Genomic DNA, 15,503 nt, shown 5'->3' with positions numbered 1-15,503 from the left:
GGTTTGGGGAAGCAAAGATTGGGCCCTGCATATGCACTAGGTCAGCAGGACCTGTGGGTGCCAAGAACTCAGAGTTGCTACAATGGTGGTTATTTACTTTTCAAGCAGCTGCAGTCACAGATGAGCTGCAGGGGGCCAGCCCAGGCCCAGAGAGCAAAGGCAGGACAGGACCATGAGGCCTGCATCTCAGGAGCTGCTGCTGTGGCTGATGCCCAGCCAGGTGTATAAAAAAATTAATACATCCTGTCCGAAACTGTTTTAAGACCTTATTAAAAAGGGGGGGGGGGTGACATAGATAAATTTATCGGGATTTGTTCAGATTTTGGATGCTCATAATTCAAGGGTTATCTATAGCAGCTGCATTACAAGAGATTTCAATTAAGGATGTTTTATTTCAACAAACTAATCTTGGCTTAGAGAAAAGGAAAGCTAAAATATGTATGTATGTATGTTCTCTTTGTACAGTGTGGCCACACATGTGTGTATGAATGTCTGAATCCTGACAAAAAGTACTATTTAAATTGCTTGGGATATGGTAAAAAGAAAAAAAGAAAAAAAAAAATCAGGTCAGTGTCTTGATTAAAAGGGTTTTTGAGCTCATCCGCCAGCCATTGGCTAGAGGTGAGTCTGGGCCCAATTGAGGCCGCCTCTCCCCTACAACCCCCCCCCCACTGTAACTCCCTGGGTTGGCCCCGGATCCCCGCTCCTGTGTCCTGTTCCCATCGAGAGCACCCTTGGAACTCTGAAACATCTCCACCCTTTCCCCACCGCGAGCCTGCCCCCCCTACCCTGTGCCCTACCCGGCCCACTGTTCCCCCGCTCTGGTTGAGCACTGGGACAGAGGGTGGAGCCAATAGTCCACACTACTTCCGGGACTTCTCAGAGCGACTCTGAACAAGGAGACCTGCCTATCCACCGGGGACTACCCGTAATTTCCACCTGCTTGGTCTCCGACCCCCACCTCCAGGCCTCTGCTGGAGTCCCGGGCCCCTCCCAGAGACCCGCCTATCTCTGCAGGTCCACTCTGAGTTCCTGCCGGCATCTTCTACTGGATCCTGATCGCTGACCCCATCCCTGGGTCCCAGTCTGCCGAGAGACCTCCTAAAGAGCTTGGACCACCCAGAGCTACAGATATTGAACCTCTGACCCACATAAGCCCATCGGGGAAGTACCATGGAGAGAGGGGGAGACCCCACCAACACCTACTGGAAGAACCTGTGGGAAGACGGCAATACAAGAAAACACCTAACAACAGAAAGACAAGCATGATATCACCAGAATCTAAGGAATCTACCCCAACTAGAACGGAACACAACAACAAAGCAGAGGAAACAGAAGGGAACGACTTAAAAATTACCATCATAAAAATGATAGAGGCCCTCAAAGAAGATGTGAGAAAATCCCTTAAAGAAATGGAAGAAAAAAAAAATGGAAGAAATGAACAAATTTCTTAAGGAAATTAAAGAAAATACAGAAAGCCAAGAAAAAACAATTAAGCAGGTTCAAGACTTGAAAACTGAAATAGAGAAAATAAAGGCAACATAAACCGAAGGAATGCTGGAAATAGAAAAACTGGGCAAAAGATCGGGAACTACAGACGCAAGTATAACCAACAGAATTCAAGAGATGGAAGAGAGAATCTCAGGTGCAGAAGAAAACGAGAAGAAATAGATTCATCGACCAAAGAAAATCATAAATCCAACAAATCCTTAACACAAAACATCCAGGAAATGTGGGACACTGTGAAAAGGCCAAACCTAAGAATAACAGGCATAGAGGAAGGTGAGGAAGCCCAGCTCAAAGGTGCTGAAAACATATTCAACAAAATCATCGAGGAAAACTTTCCCAATCTGAAGAAGGACATGCCCATGAAAGTACAAGAAGCATACCGAACACCAAATAGGCTGGACCAAAGATAAAAGACCCCTCGATATATAATGATCAAAACACCTAGCATACAGAATAAAGAAAGAATATTAAGAGCAGCGAAGGAAAAAGGACAGGTAACATATAAAGGCAGACCTATCAAAATTACACCTGACTTCTCCATGGAAACCCTCAAGGCCAGAAGGTCCTGGATAGATGTTCTAAAAGTATTAAGAGAACACGGATGCCAGCCTAGGCTACTATATCCAGCAAAACTCTCAATCACTATAGATGGAGAAAACAAGATATTTAATAACAAAACCAGATTTCTCCAATACGTATCTACAAATCCGGCCCTACAGAAATTATTGGGAGGAAACCTCCAACCCAAGGAAGGTAACTACGCCCACAAAAATGTAGGCAACAGATAATCTAACTACACCAGAAATCAAGGGTAAAGCAGAACAAATATACTCACAATACCACTGCCAACAACAAACCTAAATCAAACAAGCATCAACAATCAATGGTCCTTACTCACCCTCAACATTAATGGTCTTAACTCACCCATAAAAAGACAGAGGCTAACAGAATGGATACAAAGACAGAATCCATCCTTCTGCTGCATACAAGAAACACATCTAAGCTTCAAAGATAGACATTACCTCAGGGTAAAGGGTTGGGAAAAGATCTTCCAATCAAATGGAACCAAGAAGCAAGCATGCATGGCTATCCTAATATCTAACAAGTTAGGCTTCAAACCAAAATTAATTAAAAGAGATGAAGAAGGTCATTTCGTATTCATCGCAGGAGAAATCCATCAACACAAAGTCTCAGTTCTGAACATCTATGCCCCAAATACAAAGGCACCCACATTCGTAAAAGAAACGCTACTAAAACTCAAAGCTCATATAAAACCTCACACACTTATAATGGGAAACTTCAACACACCACTCTCAACACTAGACAGGCCCACCAATCAGAAACTCAACAAAGAAACAAAAGAACAGAAGTTATTTCTCAACTGGGTTTAACAAACATCTATAGAACATTCCATCCAAACACAAAAGAATATATACCTTCTTCTCTGCTCCACATGGAACCTTCTCTAAAATGGACCACATACTAGGTGGCATAACAAACCTCAACAGATACAAGAGAATAGGAATAGTCCCCTGTATCTTATCGGACCACCATGCTTTAAAATTGGAATTCAACAACAACACAAATAGCAGAAAACCTGCAAACTCATGGAAACTGAACAATGTGCAATTGCACCACACCTGGGTCAAAGAAGAAATAAAGAAAGAAATTAAGGACTTTCTAATATTCAACGAGAATGAAGATACAACATACCCAAACTTATGGGACACCTTGAAAGCAGTGCTACGAGGGAAGTTCATTGCACTAAGTGCCCATATGAAGAAAACAGAGGATAGTCACATAAGAGAATTAACAGCGCAACTGAAAGCCTTAGAATAGAGAGAAGCAAACTCACCCCGTAGGAGTAGACGCCAGGAAATAATCAACTTGAAGTCTGAAATCAACAAAATAGAAACCAGGAAAACAATACAAAAAAAAAAAACAAAAACAAAAACAAAAAAAAAAAACAATGCAACAAAGAGTTGGTTTTTTGAGAAAATCAACAAGATAGATAAACCTTTATCCAAACTAACAAAAAAGCAGAGAGAGAACATGCAAATTAACAAAATCAGAAAAGAAAAGGGGAACATAACAATGGACACAGAGGAAATCCAGACAATTTTCAGGTCATACTTTGAAAAACTATATTCCACAAAGATTGAAAATTCAAAGGAAATGGACAAATTTCTGGATAACTATCACTTACCAAAATTAAATCAAGAACAGACAAACAACTTAAATAGACCTATAACCCGCAATGAAATAGAAGCATTCATCGAAAGCCTTCCAACCAAAAAAAGTCCAGGGCCAGATGGATTCAGTGCAGAATTCTACCAGACATTCAAGGAAGAACTAATACCACTACTCCTCAAACTGTTCCACAAAATAGAAACAGAAGGTTCATTGCCAAACTCTTTTCATGAGGCCACAATAACCTTGGTACCCAAACCTCACAAATACCCAACTAAGAAAGAAAACTACAGACCAATATCCCTGATGAACATCGATGCAAAAGTACTCAATAAAATACTGGCAAACCGAATTCAAGAATACATCAGAGAAATCATCCACCATGACCAAGTAGACTTCATCCCTGAATTGCAGGGATGGTTAACATACAAAAATCTATCAACGTGATCCACCATATAAACAAACTGAAAAAGAAAAACCATATGATTATTTCCTTAGATGCTGAAAAAGCCTTCAACAAAATTCAACACCCTTTCATGATAAAGGTCTTGGAGAGATCAGGGATAACAGGAACATACCTAAACATAATAAGAGCAATATACAGCAAACCAACTGCCAACATCAAACTGAATGGAGAGAAACTTAAGCCGATTCCTCTAAAATCAGAACAAGACAAGGCTGCCCTCTCTCAACATATCTCTTCAATATAGTACTGGAAGTTCTAGCTAATGCTATAAGACAACAAAAGGAGATCAAGGGGATCCAAATTGGAAAGGAGGAAGTCAAACTGTCTCTATTTGCAGATGATATGATAGTTTACATAAGCGACCCAATAAACTCTACCAGGGAACTCCTACAGCTGATAAACACCTTCAGCAAACTAGCAGGATACAAGATAAACTCAAAAAAATCAGTAGCCCTATATTTTTCAGACAACAAAGAGACAGAAAGAAATCAGAGAAACATCACCCTTTACAATAGCCACAAGCAACATAAAATATCTTGGGGTAACGCTTACCAAACAAGTAAAAGACCTATATAATAAGAACTTTGTGGCTCTAAAGAAAGAAATTAAAGAAGATAATGGAAAGATCTCCCATGCTCTTGGATAGGCAGGATAAACATAGTAAAAATGGCAATTTTGCCAAAAGCAATCTACAGAATTCAATGCAATCCCCATTAAAATGCCAGCGCAATTCTTCGCTGACCTTGAAAACATAATAATCAACTTTACATGGAAAAAAAAAAAAAAGACTCAGGATAGCCAAAACAACCCTATACAATAAAAGAACTTCAGGAGGAATCACCATTCCTGACTTTAAGCTCTACTACAGAGCTATAGTTCTGAAAACAGCCTGGTATTGGAGCAAAAATAGACAGGTAGACCAATGGAATCGAATTGAAAATCCTGATATTAACCCACACACCTTTGAACACCTGATTTTCGACAAAACAGCTAAAATTATACAACGGGGCAAGAACAGCATCTTCAACAAATGGTGCTGGCACAATTGGATGAGGGTGTGTAGAAGACTGCAGATAGACCCATGTCTGTTGCCATGCACAAAACTCAAATCCAAATGGATCAAAGACCTCAACATCAATCCAGCTACATTGATCCTCTTAGAAGAGAAAGTAGGACCCTTGAACAAATTGGTATAGGAGACTGCTTCCTGAACATATCTCCAGGGGCACAGACACTGAGAGCAACAATTAATAAATGGGACCTCTTCAAACTTAGAACCTTTTGTAAGGCAAAGGACACAGTGGACAAGACCAAACGGCAGCCCACAGACTGGGAAAAGATTTTCACCAATCCTATATCCGACAAATGGCTGACCTCCAAAATATACAAAGAACTCAAGAAACTAGTCAACAAAACACCAAATAACCCTATTTAAAAAATGGGGTACAGAACTGAAGAAAGAATTCTCAATAGAGGAAATCAAAAAGGCTGAAAGACACTTAAGAAAGTGCTCAACATCCTTAGCTATCAGGGAAATGCAAATCAAAACAACTTTGAGATACCATCTTATCCCTGCCAGAATGGCTACAATTAGAAACACCAATGACAACTCATGATGGAGAGGATGTGGAGACAGGGGAACACTCCTCCACTGCTGGTGGGAGTGCAAACTCGTACAGCCATTTTGGAGGTCAGTATGGCGGTTCCTCAGGAATATGGAAATTAGTTTACCACAGGACCCGGCAGTCCCCCTCTTAGGCATATACCCAAATGATCCACATCCATGCTACAAAGACATGTGCTCAACTATGTTCATAGCAGCACTATTTGTAATAGCAAGAACCTGGAAGCAGCCTAGATGCCCCTCAACTGAAGAATGGATAAAGAAGATGTGACACATCATCTACACAATGGAATACTACTCTACAGAAAAAAAAATAATGGAATCTTTAAATTCGCAGGCAATTGGATGTCACTTGAAAAAAAAAAAAAAACATCCTGAATGAGATAACCCAGTCACAAAAAGAAGAACATGGTATATACTTGCTCTCTCAGAGGTCATTCTCCAGAAGGCACAAGGCTCTTAGACCTTTTTTTTTTTTTTTTTAAACAACAAGAAAGAATGTTGCTTCTACACAGATCACAGGAGTGACAATGTGACAACGGACAGTAGTATGGCCTAGGTCAGACAAGGGCTAGAAAAGAGAAGGAAGCAGCCAGAACAGAAACTAGGCTGGTTCCACTCACCACGGCTTACCACGCCCCTCCCTTCCATTTTAGGACCCCTTGCCGGCTTCTTAATTCTGCTTGCCTTAGGCCCTTGGGCCATTAAGAGGTTAACTGGCTTTATCTGCCAATATAGATCGACTCCCTAAGGGCAAAGCCTATCCAAGTACACTATCACAGGCTTGACCTCAAGGAGTGTGGTCACAGGGAGCCTTTAGAAGGTGACCACCCACAACCAAGAGAGCCACTTCCCAGGGACGCTGGGAGTTTGAAAAAACTAAAACATCTCCGGCCGAGGTGCACCTCGTGTGAGTGCAATGAAGAGGCTGCCAAAGGCGCCTACCCTGGGCTTCATGGGAGTATGCCTGGTCGCATGAAGGTTGATGTCAGAAAAACCCTTCCCTCCTCAAAAGGCATGGCGGTGGGCCTGAGCGCTCTCACCAGCGAAGGCTGGGTTAGCTTGCTTCAGGATATACGTCACATAACCATCTAGGGGGACCAGGATCCCTGCTCCCACTCATGGCGAGATAAGATACCTTCTTACTTGGAAAAAAAAGGGAGGGGGGAGGAGGAACTGCCAGGAGAGATCTTGGCGTAAGCCTTCGGGATTGCCAGCTTTTTCTTAGAATAGCCCATTGAGTTAGAAGATTGCTACTTTCAGTCCTGATCTACCTTCTCCCCCTCCCCAACTTCCTGAGCAGTGAAATTTAGGGCATAGGAATACAGTTAGGTTACTTAGTAACCCCTCCTTCTACAGTTAACTCCAGAGACCTCTTCCCCTGCTAACAGCCTGCTTCTCTCCAGCTGCATTCCCTCTTAGCAGATAACCCGCTCACCTTCAGTGACCTATTATTAAGAACACCAGACTGTCCGTCTGGTTACCACACAAGGACCTCCCTTTGGTTATCCACTTTACTGCCTAGTCTTTTGGGCCCCTTTGTGGGTCTTATATAGCTTTTTTCTTTTGGCCCATGGGCCTTTAGGCATTTGACAGATTTTATCAAGCAACAGGTAGATGGCCTTGCCGCAAAGCCAATTCAAATCCACTACCAGAGGCTGGCATGAGTGATGGTGATGGATAAGGGACTCAGCTTCAACAGGCACAATCTCACCCACCCCTCACCCCCCTGGTCAAAATGGCCTTCAGACCAGGACCCTTGAGCAGCCCCAGCCGGGGACCTAGATATACACAGCACAGGCAAATGCATGCTGAGCTCTAAACAACAAGTCCTGTGTCAGGTCGTACAAAGGCTCCAGTTTTGACCCTTTTATTTGAGACAGGATCTTGCTATGTAGCCCAGGCTGGCCTCCCACTTGTGATTCACGGGCCTCGGCCTCCAAAGAGACAAGAGTCCTAAGCTTCGCGCACCATGCCCTGTTACTTTGTTGCTGTTTAAAAGAGCCTTGGGGATCAAAGAAAGAAAATAAAGCCAAGACGCCTGGGAAAAGCAAACTTGGGGCAGTTTTCAAAGAGTGGACACAGCATGGCAATGTGGAAAAGAACCAGAGGAAAAAGTATGAGGGCCCACGGCTGGCGAGATGGCTCCGCAAATAAGGCTCTTGCTTGTTGCCAAGCCTGGTGAACCGAGTTCCATCCCAGGGACCCACACGCTGACCACTGCAACTCCTGCACTGTGGCACTTGCATGACACCCCCATCTACATATGTGTAGACATAAATATAAAAAAAATTAAAGAAGTTTGAGGAACCGAGAGAGGGAAATAAGTGGAAAGGCGAGGCTTGTTAAAAGGAGAAGACAGTGTGAAACAAAAATTAGCACGAGCTTAAATGTGGACATGTAATGACCAAGCTACAACTACCGAGGTGGCTAGGCGGTTAAGAGTACGGACCGCTCTTCCACAGGACTAGAGTTCAGTTTCCAGCACCCACATGGCAGCTCACAACTGTCTCTAACTCCAAGACCCGTCCGACACCCTCAGGCAGACATACATGCAGGCAAAATACCAATGCAAATAAAAAATTTTAATTAACTTTAAAAAAAAAAACCACAGATCCAAATTTGGGGGTGGGATTAACTTCAGAACCTTCCGTGAGGCCTTCACCATTTTTTTTTTTTTTTTTAACGAGGGTTACAGGATTTAGAGACCCATCAGCAGCATTCCAGCTACTAAGTCTCCCAGGTGAGACAAGAGCAAAGACGCGGCCTGAAAAGACACAGGTGTGGCTCATGAGATCACAGAGCCCCCGCACACCAGCACGTAGGCGCCCTCCTCCAAGCCTCAGGAGCAACCCGGGAAGCGCAGCCATCATTCCAGAAGAGGGCCAGAATCAGGCCCTAGGAAAGGGCCGCGGCGGGTCACCGGGTCCCTCCGAGGCCGTGCGACCTTGCGGGACGCCGAGTCCGTGCAGGGCCACGGCCCTCCCCTCCCGCAGCTGCAGCGACGCCCTCGCCCGCCCACGAGCCCGCCCGCCCGCCCTACCTGCCGGCGTTGGACTCCGCTCCCGACGGACACAGGCGGCTGCACCGCGCTCTCCCCTCCGCGACCTGATCCCTGGCCCAGCGGCGGAAGGCACGTGGCCCCGCCCCGACGAACGCCTGGCCCCGCCCCGGGCCCCGCCCCCAGCCGATCGCCCCACCCACTAGGCTGCCGCGGCGCGCGATGACGCGCGGCGCAGGCGCAGTGGGTCGGCGACGCCGCGACGGGTCCCGGGCGTGTGGGCGGAGGAGGGCTGCAGGCTGTGAGCCGCCTGGAAAAGTAGGTTGCGTGGGGACTCGTCGGCAAAACGGAGGGGAGGAGGGGAAGAGACACGGAGCCTGCCGGTCCCGTGGACGGGCCGGAGTCGCGCACCCTTCCTAAGGCCCGTGGTGTTGGGGGGGGGAAGACGCGGGGCGGTCACGCATGCGTCACGGATTTCCTGCAAGGGACGGTTCCCATGCCTGGGTGTAGACACCACAGGCATCCTTCGGTTGGCTCCTCCGATGCAGATCTTTGCAGGATGGTCGATGGCAAGACCTGGATGTTTGTACATTAAAATTGCCTACTTTGACCAGGTATTTGATCCAAAATTTGTGGATCACTAATTTTGAGGCCTTTTTCAGAACTACCATTTTGTAATTTCTGCCTCCCACCCCACCCGGCTCGGCCGGGTAATCTTGCCTTTGTTTGGTTCTCCTGGTTAAAAAAAGAAAACATTTGAATAATGAACATTTAACACCTGTGTTGGGTTCCTTGATTTGAAGTAATGGATCTTTTTTTGTTTTGTTTGAGTCCTGGTCTCTATGTAGCCCAGGCTGGGCCGGGATTCAAAGCTTGCACCTCCCGCAATGTGTTTGGCACTTACTTCTTAAGGATTAACTAGCCATGAGTAGAATCTCTTTGCAAGTAGGATTTGTGCTTTGTTAATATTCCATATAGTCTGCTTTAACGTCGGTAAAAATGGGACCGTCAGTATTAGTTTTTTAATACTGACACTTATTTTTTCATTTCATCTTAGATGTAAATCCCCCAAGTAGGTTGAAATTTTACGTCACTTTATCTTTTTAAATTTTATTTATTTTAGCATTCTTGGGGTCGTCTGCACCGCCTATCCGGGAGAAGATGGTGAACGTCTTGAAAGGAGTACTGATAGAATGGTTTGTAGCTTTAAAACTTAGTGAGCTTTTAAATAGACACAACCGATCTTGCTGTGTGTGTGCACGCCTTTCCAAAATCTTGTTTTGTTGGCCTAAATGAAAACAAGGCTTCAACTTCGAGTCTCCAAAAGCTCTCTTTGAGTGGGACAGACTTTGTTGCTAAGTTTTCTTGCTGGTGTTATATTTCATTGTCTGTTAAATTAATGTAATTAAGTTATTTCCAACAATCTTTTGATCGGAGACACGTGTGTTCGATTACCCTGGATTAGAGAAACTGGGACGGCACACGCCTTTATAATCCCAGCACTCAGGAGACAAAGGCAGGTGGATCTCTTGAGTTCAAGGCCAGTCAGGACAGGCTGCAAAGAGAGTGTTTATTCTCAAGCCATGAGCACTTGCCTAGATTAGTGTTTAGAGTAATTCAGGAAGGTGGGGCAGGCCTTTAGTCCCAGCACTCAGGAGATAGAAGCAGGCAGATCTCTTAGGAGTTCAAGTCCTGCCTGGTTTGTATAGTGAGTTTTAGGCCAGCCAAGGCCATACAGTGAAAACTTGTCTTAAAAAAAAAAAAAAAAGTAACAAATAAAATAACACAGGACCTTGGTTAAGTCTTTGCCACTACAGAATGTGCTCCCTGAAAAGATATGGGAGCAGATTTTTCAACTCCGTAGCATAGCTTCCAAAGGAGAAGCGAGAAGCCACAATAACAGTTGCAGAGCTGAGTTCAAAGGTACAGGCCTTTGTTGTCGCTCCTCAGCCTTGAGCTCTTTGTGCAGTTTTCCCTTGTTGGAAGCCTTGTTTTCTGGACAGTCGCTCCCATCCTTGAAGATGCTACCGGCTCCTTTTCTGTTTCCCTCATTGTGAGTCCTTGTATAGATGGTGGTGATGCTTTTCCTGTGGTGGCAAAGCTGAAGGGGTAGCAAGGTCAAATCCTAGGAAACTGCAACGTTTGGAGCAGTAACCGAACATTGGAAATACAGTTTAAGCCACATACAGTCTTAAATTTTCTAGTAACGGCAGTTAAGTGTGAAATGAAAACAGGTGAAGTATTTAACCCAGATGGCCCAACTTAGTCATTGTTTTTATTTTTGGGTGTGTGAGATTGCCTGCATCTGTGCCTGGTTCCTAGGGCGATTAGACCAGAGCTTTGGATCTGAGTCAGGAACAGGCTCTGAGCCACCATATGGGTGCTGGGAACTGAACCTGGGTCCTCTGCTCTCAGCCGCTGAACCATCCCCATGTACTAAGTCTGCAAAAACACCTTCAGAGTCCGATATCTATCCTACTTTTACAGCATACCAAATACTCTGTAGTAACACATGATTCATGAGCTACCACAGGGATAACACAGATGGAGACTTTGGGAGGATGAGATTCTAACAAAGTCAGTTTAAAAACAACAACCACCTACTGTTGAGTTAGGAGGGGATCTGAAGCAGGAAATACTCCAGGAAGGTAAAAGGCTGAACCGGGAGATGTGGCCAGTCCCCCTGGAGTCTGGGTCTCTGCAGCAGTAAGTCCCGACTGGGATGTGGGAAAGACAGGAAGGCTTACAGTGAAGATGTTACAGGAAACCCCATGGGCTCCTAGAGTAGACTCTTCTGCGCTTTTTGTTGCTCCGTGTGCTCTCTGTCAGTGAGTATGGACATTGCTGTTTCAAAGCAATTAAGGAAGCTGTAGGTCTAAGCCCTGCAGAGGGATAGCCATATTCTCTCCTCTTGTGACTGAGGAGTTGTTCTTTAAAAGCCTTTCTCTTGAAGTTGTCTTTCAAGAGAAGTCACTAGTACTTTAAGCAGAGAGAAAGTAATAGCTCCGAACTTTAAAAATGCATCATGCGCAGATGTGATTGCTCAGGTCTGTGTGGTGCGGTTGACCACAGGATGCCCTGTAATGTGCGTTTGTCTCCACAGCGACCCTGCCATGAAGCAGTTCTTGCTGTATTTGGATGAGTCCAACGCCTTGGGGAAGAAGTTCATCATTCAAGACATTGATGACACACATGTTTTTGTCATTGCGGAGCTGGTCAGTGTCCTCCAGGAGCGAGTAGGGGAGCTGATGGACCAGAATGCCTTCTCTCTTACTCAGAAGTGAAGAGACTAGCTGTTGAGTATGTGGGAATCGCAAAGCACAGGCATGAAAGAGGTCCCATTCGGGGTGTCCTACAGCGTGTACACCTTTTATGAGCATTTTGTGGGGAAGGCTGCAGGGCCATTGATTCAGACCAGAGCCCCAACTGATTTTGTTTTTTTAAGAACTAACAATTAGCTCAGTTGGTAAAGGCCCTTGCCACCAAGCCTGACAGCCTGAATTTGATCCCAGGAAAGGGAGGAGCTCTCCCAGTTGCCTCCTTACCTCCCTTTGTGTATCTCCCCCACACACAAATGAGTAAACCTAGTTAAATATAATCATAAATTGCTCCCCTACCTTTTTTTTTTTTAAATACCTATTAAACACACCAGAAAACTAGCAGAGCTTGGTTAAATTATCGTTGTAACTGAGGTGTTGTTGATTTTGCCTGTTCCTCTTAAATGTACCCTTTTGTTCTGCAGACTGAGGGTAGCAGAGAACCTCTGCTGTGAGGCTGTAGTTTTCCGGTTTTCACACTGTAGGTGACATTTTCCTCAAGTGTGCCCGTGCAGAACGAGATGCGACAGAAGTGTGTGTGTGTGCGTACAACTGACAGCCGGAAATACCTGCATTTATCTTAATACTTGGAGAGGAGGGTTGGAAGACTCGCATGTGGTTGAACTCTTAGGTCATCTGAAACTGTGCATATATGTAAACAAAATACATGTTATAATGGTTCAAACAAAAGAGATGCAATGAGACCAGCATTAATGGGTAAATGTTACATTTATATCCATTATGCTCTAAATTCAGCTAAATCAAATATTACTCTTTATGCTGTTTGGCAGTCTACTTAAATGTACTTTTCAGAAAAAAGGAATTCAAATCATAAAACAAAATACAGGGGTGGGCATGGTGGTTCACCCTGTTAATCCCAGCGTCCGGGAGGTAGAGGCAGAGGCAGATAGATCTCTTGAGTTTTGAGGCCATCCTGATCTACATAGAGAGTTCAAGGCTAGTCAGGGCCACATAGTGAGACCCTGTCTCAAAAAAAAAAAAAACAAAACAAAAACAATCCACATGATTTCATAGGTTACATTAAAAATCGATGCCTTTAACCCTAGCACTTGGGAGGCTGAGGCAGGCAAATCTCTGAGTTCAAGGCCAGCCTAGTCACCAAATAGAGTTCCAGGACAGTCAAGGCTACACAGAAAAATGCTGTCTCAAAAACAAAACAAAAATTCACTTCCAAGGTGTTAAGAGATTAAGTTTACTTATCCCTATTAGACCTTCTTAAAGATAAGAATAGAAAGCTGGTGGACGTTGGTGGTGCACGCCTTTAATCCCAGCACTTGAGAGGCAGAGGCTGGCAGATCTCTGTGAGTTCAAGGCCAGCTCTTGGTCCACACAGAGAAACCCTGTCTCAAACACATACATACACACACACACACACACACACACACACACACACACACACATACACACACCTACCTACAGGATTAGCAAAGCACATTTAGTATGTGATGGCTTTTCCAGAGAAAACTGATCAGGAGACCGATGTGAACGGGGATGTTAGCTTGGTGGGTGGATGATGATGCCATGGCATTACTGAAAGTGGAGGGGCTGAAGTTAGATGAAGATCCCTGGAAACAGGTCCTTGGATTTGTGCCTGCCCAGGCCTCTTCTGGATTCCCTGTTCCTGCTTCTTGTCCAGAGGAAAGCGAGGAACCTCCTCACCCATGTGCTCCTGCTGCCGGGAGCTTCTGCACACGGGCAGGCGGCGGCCCAAGAGGCCACAGGCTGAAATCCCTTCCCTTTAAATTGCTCTCTCAATTACCAGGTCATAACAACACAAAAGTAACACTGAAAGATCTGTTGAAGTGACTGACCGATCTCTGAGAAAAGAACTTTCTTCGTGGCTGGGTTGCCAGCTCAGTGGTGGAGCAATGTCTGGCATGCACAAGGCTGGGTGTCTCGACTCTGCCACTGCGGGGGTGGGGGGGAAACCCCGTACACAAGACAGGGAAGTTACCAACACTACTGAGGGGATACTGAGGTCCTGGGCAGGTTATTTTTTCTATACGTCAAGGAACTGAGAAAAAGAAGTTTTAGCTCCCAGTGCATCCCTCCGCTTCTGAGTGAGCAAGTGAGGGCTGCGCCCTGGACCAAGAGTGCATAGTGTTAAGCAGAGGCCTACTGTCCGCAGGAAAGCCGTGGGTGAGAATCGTTCCGCAGACTGTTACTGTCGGTCAGGACGTTTCTTTGCCTTAAGCATTAATTCAGTCCACTCTGGGCTTTATTCTTTTTTCTTTTTTGAGACAGGGTCTCTCTGTGCAGCCCTGGCTGGCCTTGAATTCTCTCAGTAAACCAGGCTGTCCACCTGTGTCTGCTGGGATTAAAGGCATGTGCCACCACCGCCCAGCGGGCTCTAGAGCTTTTATCACGGCACTTTCTGAAAACTGCTTACTAGGAATGTGTACTGTGTGTACACATGTGATACTAGGAATGAGTACTGTGTAAAACACATGCTATGCAGTACACATGCCTTGCAGTAGACTGAGGAAAGGAAGCAAAGGAAGAAAACAATGCACAGTCCCAGCACGTGGGGTTACTCTCCTGGCCTAACCTCTAAGGACATAAAACTGGATTTCTCCATCCCAGTAGGATGGACATGTGAACTTGCCCTATCTGCTTTGAGTCAAAAACATGGAGCAGGAGTGTGTGTGTGTGTGTGTGTGTGTAAGAGGGGAGAGCACATCCACATCATACGGTGAAGTCAGGTTCTCTTCTCCCTTCACATGGGATTAGTTTGGTTTCAAGGATTGAACTCAAGTCACCAGAACCCACTGAGCCATCCTGAAGGCCCCAAGAATTGACTCTTGAAGGTTGTCCTCTGTGCACATGCACACACACACACACACACACACACACACACACACACACACACACTGCAAGATTTTTATTTGGAAGGGAAAGTTCTGATTTGAGTATATTAGGGCTACGTTGAGAGCTTTCCAAGACACTGATACCTGTCTTCAACCCAGACTTAACCAAATTAGTTAATTGTTCAGAGCTCCGAAGTACCCACCTTGCTGCCTCTGCTGGCCCAGGATGTGCAGTCAATTGGAGCCAGTTCTGTTGAGGGGTTTCTGTATTTCAGTAGACTCATCTATTGCAATCTGCTCCCTTTTCCTGCCAAGGAAATGCTGAGCCTACCCAGCAAGGAACCAGCTTTTGTTAAAATCCACTAATTAGATAACTGCTTCCCCAAGAAGCTGCAGGATCTTATTTACTGACAGCCCTTAGCATGGCTTGGATCCGTTGACTAGAATGACAAAGTAATTGTAGCATTCTTAATTGGTTAGAGGTTTGTTTGTTTGTTTGTTTAATATTGACTGCAAGAAGTCTTAGTCATTTATTTTCTGTTTACTGAGCATAATTTAATTTTTTGGT

General features: G+C 44.9%; 1 protein-coding gene across 1 annotated transcript in view; it reads right to left on the bottom strand.

Annotated features, from left to right (window-relative positions):
* Serac1 (serine active site containing 1) overlaps positions 1-8,853 on the bottom strand; it is a 44,568-nt gene extending 35,715 nt beyond the window's left edge. The window contains exon 1 of the mRNA XM_051206133.1: positions 8,833-8,853. The gene's annotated coding sequence lies outside the window, so the exon portion shown is untranslated. The remainder of the gene's footprint in view (positions 1-8,832) is intronic.
* Positions 8,854-15,503: the final 6,650 nt, after the last annotated feature.

The sequence above is a fragment of the Phodopus roborovskii genome, unplaced genomic scaffold (assembly GCF_943737965.1).
Source record: "Phodopus roborovskii unplaced genomic scaffold, PHOROB, whole genome shotgun sequence".
NCBI classification, from domain to species: Eukaryota; Metazoa; Chordata; class Mammalia; order Rodentia; family Cricetidae; genus Phodopus; species Phodopus roborovskii.
This window is presented reverse-complemented; position numbering and strand designations above follow the sequence as displayed.